Below are 8,506 nucleotides of genomic sequence, written 5' to 3'. Positions count from 1 at the left end.
ACAGGGACACAGTACTACAAGTGGCTAAAGAATGTCTTGGAACTGTAGTGTGTAAAGGTAGGATGAAGCAAACAGCTTGGTGGAATGACACAGTCAAGGCAGCCTGTAAAAGGAAAAAGAAGGTGTATCAAAAATGGCTACATACTAGAACTCAGGTAGACAGAGAAAGTTATGTTGAAGAAAGAAACAAAGCCAAACAAATAATTGCAGCATTCAAGAAGAAATCTTGGGAAGACTTTGGAAACAGGTTGGAGATTTAGGGTCAAGCTGCTGGAGTGTAATTAGCAGTCTTCGAAAGGGAGGTAAGAAGAAAATGACCAGTATTTTGGACAGGTCATGAAAACTGCTTGTGAATCCTGTGGATGCCTTGGGCAGATGGCGGGAATATTTTGAAGAGTTGCTCAATGTAGGTGAAAATACGATCAGTAATGTTTCAAATTTCGAGGTAGAATGGGATAGGAATGATGATGGAAATAGGATCACATTTGCGGAAGTGGAGAAAATGGTCAATAGATTGCAGTGCAATAAAGCAGCTGGGGTGGATGAAATTAAGTCGGAACTCATCAAATACAGTGGAATGTCAGGTCTTAAATGGCTACACAGGATAATTGAAATGGACTGGGAGTTGGGACAGGTTCCATCAGACTGGACAAAAGCAGTAATCACACCAATCTTTAAACATGGAAACAGAAAAGATTGTAACAACTACAGAGGTATCTCTTTAATCAGCGTTGTGGGTAAAATCTTCTCAGGTATTGTTGAAAGGAAAGTGCGAGTATTAGTTGAGGACCAATTGGATGAAAATCAGTGTGGGTTTAGGCCTCTTAGAGGTTGTCAGGACCAGATCTTTAGCTTACGGCAAATAATGGAGAAGTGTTATGAGTGGAACAGGGAATTGTATCTATGCTTTATAGATCTAGAAAAGGCATATGACCGGGTTCCTAGGAGGAAGTTATTGTCTGTTCTACAAGATGTTGGAATAGGAGGCAAACTTTTGCAAGCAATTAAAGGTCTTTACATGGATAGTTAGGCAGCAGTTAGAGTTGACGGTAAATTGAGTTCATGGTTCAGAGTAGTTTCAGGGGTAAGACAAGGCTGCAACCTGTCTCCACTGTTGTTCATATTATTTATGGATCAGATGTTGAAAACAATAGACTGGCTGTGTGAGATTAAGATATGTGAACACAAAATAAGCAGTCTTGAATATGTGGATAACTTAGTTGTGATGGCAGATTCGATTGAAAGTTTGCAAAGTAATATTTCAGAGCTAGATCAGAAATGTAAGGACTATGGTATGAAGATTAGCATCTCCAAAACGAAAGTAATGTCAGTGGGAAAGAAATATAAACGGATTGAGTGCCAAATAGGAAGAACAAAGTTCGAACAGGTGGACTGTTTCAAGTACTTAGGATGGATATTCTCACAGGATGGCAACATAGTGAAAGAACTGGAAGCGAGGTGTAGCAAAGCTAATGCAGTGAGCGCTCAACTACGATCTACTCTCTTCTGCAAGAAGGAAGTGAGTACCAAGACTAAGTTATCTGTGCACCTTTCAATCTTTCGACCAACTTTGTTGTATGGGAGCGAAAGCTGGGTGGATTCAGGTTACCTTATCAACAAGGTTGAGGTTACGGATATGAAAGTAGCTAGGATGATTGCAGGTACTAGTAAATGGGAACAATGGCAGAAGGGTGTCCACAATGAGGAAATCAAAGAAAAACTGGGAATGAACTCTATAGATGTAGCAGTCAGGGCGAACAGGCTTAGATGGTGGGGTCATGTTACACGCATGGGAGAAGCAAGGTTACCCAAGAGACTCATGGATTCAGCAGTAGAGGGTAGGAGGATTCGGGGCAGACCGAGGAGAAGGTACCTGGATTCGGTTAAGAATGATTTTGAAGTAATAGTTTTAACATCAGAAGAGGCACCAATGTTAGCACTGAATAGGGGATCATGGAGGAACTGTATAAGGTGGGCTATGCTCCAGACTGAACGCTGAAAGGCATTATCAGTCTTAAATGATGATGATGCCAAGCAATGGTAAGAGAACAACGTCGAGAAGTTCACAAGCTGGGAATTATTCCAGGCGGAACTGCGCAAGTATTTCGGCGAAACACAAAGACAGAAGTGCAAGGCTGAAGATAAATTAAAGAGCAGGGCAAAGCGTCGAGGAGAAACTACAGCATCCTACATTCAAGACATCTTGGAGCTGTGTAAAATAGTGGATCCTAGAATGAAGGAGGAAGATAAGGTTGCACATCTCATGAAGGGTGTTGCTGAGGACATGTACCAAGCCCTAGTCCTGAAGGGGATTTCGACAGCAGACGACTTCATAAAATGGTGCCAGTATATCGAGACAATGCATCAAAAAAGAATTACACGCAAGAAGTTTGAACTGCTCCCAAACGTCGTATCGATGTCTGTGATTTAGGAAGAAACTTGACTTCACAAGTGTTCTTCGTCAGATAGTGAGAGAGGAAGTTCAGAAGGCACTTGGATTGCACGGCGAGCAAAAAACCAAAACGCTTCAAGAGAACATAGGGGAGGAAGTTGAAGAGACATTGAACCCAATGTCTCGTCCTTCATTTTCCTTTAAAACGGAGAAAAAGTCAAGAGCTAGGCGATGGTCCGTTCCTACAGTGCCGCATGAGGAACCTGTTTGGGCACCAAGGAAGACTGACGTCTGGAGGACCCAGGATAACCAACCAGTATGTTTCCACAGCGCACGTCCGGGACATGTGGTGCGCTATTGTCGAGAAAGGCGGTGGATATTTGATAATGCCTGCGTCAGAAATCAGGACGACATAGGTCACCATCGCCGCAAGCTGGTCGCTGGAGAAGACGCTCCCCAACACGACGATCAAGTTCTCCACTGTCGTTTAGAAGTTCCAGCCGATCACCCAGCCGCTGCAACCTGGAAAACTAAAGGGTGCGATCTTCCTTGGAGGTGAGGCCGCCGAAGAGAAAAATTCTCCGTCGTCGTTCACTACAAAAATGATAGTAAACTACGTTCATATCCTTATGGATGACCGACCAGCCCAAGCTCTTGTGGAGTCTGGAGGATCATATTCAGCCATTTCGGAGAAGTACTGTCACCAGTTGCAGAAAACCGTATTCGTCGACAGCAATACATATCTGCTGGAGGTGGATAATGGGAAATATGTAAAACCTACAGGAAGATGAGTCATTTGTGCGGGTATAAGTGGCCATAAACAGCCATTAGAATTCATCGTTTTACAAGAGTGTAGTCATGACGTCATTCTCGGATGGGACTTTCTAAAAGCTTCTCAGGCAAGTATAGAGTGTGGTCGCTCGAAGATTATGCTAGACGAGACGAGATACTGTGGACAGGCAGATGCGCATCCGAGTGTGTGGAGACTATGTGTGCTGGATGAAGTGATCATTCTTGCAGTCAGCGCTATAAAGTTAACTGTCATGTGTCATGCCATGCATCAACCCATGGACCTTGTAGTAGAATGTAACAGAAGCATACCACTGAAGAATAACTTGGTCATGCCATCCTCTGTCATCTCGTTTAAGAATGGATTCGGTGAATTGTGGATGGTTAACTGTCGCTGAGAACCACATATCCTTCCAAGACGCATGAGTGTAGCAAACGCTGAGCCGTTAATTGCAGAAGAGCTGTGCATCATAGGAACCTCCTATGCCAAGTCTGTGGGCGAATTTAGCACTACCTCAACGAGACAAGATCTTCTAGCTAGACTATCACCAGAACTCACTAAGGAACAATGGAAGAAGCTACTTGCCATTCTTCAAGAGTTCTCTGAATGCTTCAATCCACAGGCGAAGTGCAAATTAGACAAATCGACGGTGAAGCACCGGATTAGCACTGGTGACCATCATCCAATAAGCCAGGGAGCATATTGTGTATCAGCAAAGGAACGCCGAATAATTCGCGACCACATACAGAAAATGATGAGGAATGACATCATTCAGCCTTCGCAAAGCTTATGATCGTCACCAGTTGTTCTTGTCAGGAAGACAGATGGCATTTGGTGCTTTTGTATTGATTATAAGAAGCTTAATAAGATACCTATAAAGGACGTTTACCCTCTTGCACGAATTGACGATACCCTACATTGTCTGAAGGGGGCGAAGTTTTCTCAGCCATGGTCATGTAGTTGCGACACTGGCAAGACGAAGTAGATGAGGCGATAATGAGAAAACTGCATTCATCACCCCTGATGGCTTGTATGGCTCGGGGAATGGCGTTTTGTTTGTGTAATGCACCAGCAACTTTTGAATGGATGATGGATAATCTTCTAAGTCACCTGAAGTGGACGATGTGTCTTTGTTATTTAGATGACATTATAATGTTCTCAGAGACATTTGATGAACACATAAAAAGACTGAGGGCCATTCTTAAGTGTCTCCAAAAAGGCGGACTGAAACTTAATACGAGAAAGTATCTTTTTGGAGCAAAAGAAATCAAAATACTTGGACACCTTGTGTCAAACGAAGGTGTGCGGCCAGCCCCAGAAAAGGTGAGATACATAACAGAATTTCCTATTCCTAAAAGTATTAGAGATGTGAGAAGTTCCTCGGATTATATTCTTATTGCCGTCGTTTTATCAAAGACTTTTACATCAAAGCCAGGCTACTCCAAGAGTTGTTAAAAGCCAATGTTAAATTTATCTGGGGTGGTTCTCAACAAGATTCTTTCCAAGTGCTGCGAAAAGCTCTGACGACTGACCCTGTACTTGGTCTGTGTGATGAGAGTGTACCAACAGAACTACACACAGATGCCAGTGGGTATGGGATATGTGCTGTTATGGTGCAAATTTCTGATGGAAAAGGCTGTAGCCTACGCTTCTAGGACACTTACAAAATCCGAGAGAAACTACTCAACTACAGAAAGTGAATGTCTTGCTGTGATCTGGGCCCAGTGCAAATTTCGACAGTATCCCTATGGAAGGCCATTCACAGTTGTTACAGACCATCATTCACTTTGTTGATTGACAGGTTTTAAGGATCCAACAGGACGACTCGCTATGTGGGCACTACGTCTTCAAGAGTATGACATTACCATAGTGTACAAAAGTGGAAGAAAACAACAAGATGCCGACTGTCTCTCAAGAAACCCTGTGCAATACCATCAAGACTTTGATGAAGATAGCGACTGTCTCGCTACACTCCAGGACCTCTCTGCTGAGCAGAAGAAGGACACCAACATATCTCAAATCATGCTTGCCTTAATCGGTCAGAGGATGTGAAAGGACAATTTAAGGTAGTTAATGGATTACTTTGCAACAAAAACTTTGATCCGTTAGGAAAGAGGTGGCTACTAGTGATTCGTAAACACAAGCGCTTAGATGTTCTACAGAAATTCCATGACACACCTGAGGCCGGATATCTAGGATTTATTAAGATATACGATAAGATCCGCAAGAGATTTTTCTGGCCAATGTTGAGCAGGACAACTGGGATGAGGTGCTACCTTTTGTGACGTTTGCCTACAACACCGCCAAACAAGACATAACAGGATTTACGCCATTTTTCCTGGTGCATGAGCCTTAGGCGACGACGACTATGGACACTGTGTTTCCGTTACATCCAGATGACGTGGATGATGACTACAGAGGCCAGGTGTTAACCAGAGCTGAGGAAGCTCGGCAGTTATCTCGGCTCCGCATGCTGCAGGCTCAAGAAAACGATCGCCGAAGGTATGACCTGAGCCACCACCCTGTTGTCTACCAGCCTTGTGACCTCGTCTGGATCTTCAATCCTGTTCGGAAAACTGGTCCCTGTGAGAAGCTCCTCAGGCGCTATTTCGGACCCTATAAGGTTGTAAGACAGGTGTCTGATGTTACTTATGAAGTTGATTATTTCGACCCCGACACAAGACGATGAAAGATCAGAGATATGGCCCACGTCATTCAAATGAAGCCCTATAAGTATCCTGAAACCCATGGTAAATTCGAAGCTCCAGCTACGGGCAACAAGCAGACAGGTGACAAAGAGCGTGGCGGCAAAGGAAGTTGTAAGAATATCACTGCCTTGGCGAACATCAGTCATCGGGATTCGGAGTATGCAGGACCAATGACCCGTTCCCAGACTAGGAGGATGTAAAACCGAGACGCTGTTCTCTTAAGGAGGGAGCAATGTCACAGAAGAAGCCGAGTGGCACAGTCACTGTGGTGTAGTGATTATGATAGACTGTTGCATGGGGGTTGTGAGTTCAAAACTCTCCTCAACAGTAAAAATTTAATTTCTATATTTGGTTTGAGTACATTCTACAAGTATTCACAAATGTCAAGAATCATTGTACTGGAATGTTCTGTAACTGTATATGTACTGTGTGTGTTCTGGCCGGAGGCAGTTCACTCCACACTCTTATATGTGCAAGTGCTGTGTAAACCTTCGTTAAGTGAAGTTGGTGTTCGACATTCATCTAATTACACCTTCTTCTATGTGACAATAATAATAGTATCAATAATAATGCCCTATGACCCACTGGCCTGGTGCAAGTTTTTTAACTTTTTTAATTCAAAGGGCGACCTCTTTTCTGTCCTTACAGCATTTCCTTTCTGATCGCAAAAAATAATTTCTTTGATTTGGTTTTTATCTGTTACATTTACACTCTGTGCTACCTGAAAGGGTGCATCGGTCTTCAGTGTAAAACAAAGAAACCTAACAGATATAAAAACAATTCCTTCATTGTGATTACTGTCCAATGGGAACTAAAATTACATATTACATTTGAGTGACAAGAAAGCTGTGGTGGAAAGGCACTGCATATTAGCATTTTAAACTAATGTGTTGCAGATATCGACACACTTAGAAACAATGAACTGAAAGATTTCTAAGGAAAAGCTAATAGTAGGAATATAATAAGAATAAAGAAAAGTGCCTCTCCACTCATAGCCATAACATTAAGGCACAGTCAATAACCTAAAATCATCAAAGAATTGATCTTCTTCTTCTTGAATAGAAAAGAGAGATCTTACTCATTTTTTCTAATGGAAATAAATTTCTTCACAAAAGTTGTGCAGTGAATGTAAGCATAGAAAGGCTTTCTCTGTTGAATCAAACACAATGTCTTTCTAAAAAGAACTCCTATGTACAAATGGACAACCTCAGTGAAATTGGTGTTGTTCTTTTATCATGGTTTTGTGAGGTTCACCAAATGGATTAACTCCTTCATCACCCCTAGCTAATCTTTCTTCGAATTTTGTTCCAGGGTCACAATAATTGTTACCAGGAATTTGTAATTTAAATGGGAGTTTAATAGCTAATGTATTAACAAATCCTTTTCTATATTTTGCATTTTTTCCAAAACATGTGTGGTAAATTATGCAAAAATCTAATTAAATGAAGAATTTGGTTTCGTTTATTAATAATGAAATCACTAAATTTATTTTTTAACATTTGAGTCATTGCAACTTTTTCGTTATGATAATTTTTATTTCCTGCTAATTCTTCACTATGAATTACTGAAAAATCTATCAATTAAATTGCGAACATCATTCATCCAAATATATTTGTTGGTTTTACTAATTAGTTTTATTGAACTATCACCAAATTTTTGAAATGAATCATTATGATTTCTTTCTGAAAAACTATTATTAAATTTATTTCCCTTTATTGATTTCATTTTGTTTGGATTATTATCAAAATATACAGAATTTCCATTGAATAAAATTCTAACATAATTTTGAAAACCAACCGAATTAAATTCTTCACCTAAATCCTCCATAGTAATTTTTTCTCAGTTAAAAAATACATTAATCTATCTATAACATCATATTCTTTATTACCAACATTTATTTTATCACTATTAAATTTAACTGGTAAGTTACCAACCAAGTTGATTAACGTGTCTCAATCCGAAAGTTATATCTTCACTATGATTAACATATTTTAAAATTCTTTCCCTTGTATTTACTTTTTAACATTTGACGATTCTTCTTTGTTTCTTAATGTTTTCATCGATTTTCATAATTCTCATTCACTTAACACGTAATCTCTTTCATCACTATCATATTGCTTAGTTGTTGGCATATTATTAAATTCTTCCACATAATGTTGATTATATGGAACCATTTGATTTTCAACTTGTTTTAACACATTGTGACCTAATCCTTCAATTCCTTGTTTAACTTGTTCAAGTGTGTTGATTCCTTTTTGATCTTCTTTTTTATATTTTTCATAATCTGTTATTGGATGTTTTCTCCATTTTTAAACTCTTCATTTAATTGTTTTCCACTTTCCTATTTAGTTTAGTTTTTTCAAAAACCTGTGGGTCATATTCAGAAAACATTTATTAAGGATAAAAAATCAAGAATCATTTTTATTTTACAATCAACATTTATGTTCAATGTTTTCATGTTCAACATTTATATTCAAAATTTTTATGTTTAATGGTTTTATATTCAACATTTATATTCAATGTTTAATAAATTCTTAGTCTTTTACCTATAACTTTCTTGTCATGTCAACCGTCATAAAACCAAACTCATCATTATTCCAATGTTTACTGCACATT

The sequence above is a fragment of the Schistocerca americana genome, chromosome 2 (genome assembly GCF_021461395.2).
Source record: "Schistocerca americana isolate TAMUIC-IGC-003095 chromosome 2, iqSchAmer2.1, whole genome shotgun sequence".
Taxonomy (NCBI): Eukaryota; Metazoa; Arthropoda; class Insecta; order Orthoptera; family Acrididae; genus Schistocerca; species Schistocerca americana.
This window is presented reverse-complemented; position numbering follows the sequence as displayed.